Here is a 2,150-nt window from a genome sequence, read left to right as displayed (position 1 = left end):
TGCTTCAATGCTTTTCAAAACCATACCTGATATTGTGTCTAACCTCTTGAGCATACTTAGTCTAGAGTAAAAAAAAAAATCTCCTTGCCAAACTTAGAACAGAACGGATATTAAACTTCGAACTATTTATTTGCAGAAGTACTGAAAAAATTAACATTATCAACAAATTAGACACAAGGCCGTTACAAAATTGTGTGGGAAAATATGTTTCGTTGGCCATCGTAGATCACAAATAACGGCCAATTGGCTCTTGGCTAGGATTATATATATATATATATATATATATATATATATATGTGTGTGTGTGTGTGTGTGTGTGTGTGTGTGTGTGTGTTCTATATTTTATAGAGGGAATTAGACCTGGAGTCTAAAGAGCAGAGTCTATTTTAATGTATTGATAAATGTATTAATACTTTTAAAATAACATTGCCCATAGTACCGTAGATATATAATAAGCTCAAAAGGTATATGTATCCTAGAGCTATATATATATATATATATATATATATATATATATATATATATATATATATTGAGTAAAAAATTAATAATTGTGAATTATCAATCAGTTTCAAAAGAAAAACAAACAAAATCAAAATAAAATGTCCCCAATCTAGCAAGATTAAAATTGATTTTGTTTGTTTTTCTTTTGAAACTGATTGATAATTCACAATTATTAATTTCTTACTCAATATATATATATATATATATATATATATATATATATATATATATATATATATATATATATAAAAGTAAATTCTTGGTACAGCAAAATGGAAGGAGAAATTTCAGAGGAAACATAATTTAATTTAAATCAATAAAGATCAAAGAAACAAAAAAAACGGGCAGGTGGAATTGTTAAAATACAAAATATATATATATATATATATATATATATATATATATATATATATATATATATATATATATATATATATATATATAATTCTCACTGTTCAGGTGGTTTTAAATCAGTAAATATTTCCAACTGATGTTTCAAAATCTTTTGTTGGAAATATTTACTGATTTAAAACCACCTGAACAGTGAGAATTATATATTTTTTTCTCTCACTGGTTTTCCAACTGAAACCAATTTCCCTCTTTCCTCATTCGATTCTTAGCTTTTAATTTATCATTCTGAAGTTTCCTCTTAGAGGGTCAGACGATCAGGCCTTAAGGAAATTTTAACAATTCCACCTGCCCGTTATTTTTGTTTCTTTGATCTTTATTGATTTAAATTAAATTATATATATATATACATACCTTTTTCTTTGTGGCGCCGATGGGTTCAGCGTCGCCAGGGGAAGTCTCATTGACTGAAACAGATGGCTATTTGTAGCGACCATATGTAGCTGTTTACCCTCAAACAAAACAAAAATAATTTGCTCCTGTTATTGAGCACTATCTAAAAACCCCGTTGTATTCATTAGTGCTAGTCCTAAGTTTTGAACATCTCAAACCTGTATATATATATATATATATATATATATATATATATATATATATATATATATATATATATATATATACACACAAATAATAAACAAAAATGTCTATCCTACGCTTAAATAGAATTATTTCAGTCACCACAATACCACATTCACTAGAAGCCGCCATACTTACGATATTCCAATATTTATAATTGATAATTATTTACTAGCAGAGAAACCTAACGTTGCCCGAGATTACATTAGAATTAATGAATGTTTTACATTCTTATATCTTATTGTCATCGAAATATGGCGAGATCCCTCATTTATCAATCAACTCGATTAATTGCCTGCTCTAGTTGGGAACCCACCACGCTGCACCTGGAGGAAGTATTACATACCTTCCGCAGTTACTTAGTCAACAATACAATGTAGTTTACATTGCACTGTTGAGTTTGTAAAATTATTTTTTATATACAACGGCTCGTATTAAAGTTTAAAATGCAAAAGTCAAGTATCATGTTTCAATTGTGCTTGTAACAGAAACATTAATTTCGAACGCGCACCTGTCATATCAAAGAACCTACTATTGCTATTATATGCCGAGGGTTTCTATTTGTGCGGTGATAATCGATTGAATTAAAGTTTAAAATACATAAGTCAAATATTATGGTTCAATTGTGTTCTAAACAGAAACATTCATTTCGAACGCGACCC

The sequence above is a fragment of the Euprymna scolopes genome, chromosome 6, assembly GCF_053919585.1.
Source record: "Euprymna scolopes isolate OS-2025 chromosome 6, ASM5391958v1, whole genome shotgun sequence".
Taxonomy (NCBI): domain Eukaryota; kingdom Metazoa; phylum Mollusca; class Cephalopoda; order Sepiida; family Sepiolidae; genus Euprymna; species Euprymna scolopes.
The sequence above is the reverse complement of the archived record's forward strand: the minus strand, read 5'-3'. Positions refer to the sequence as shown.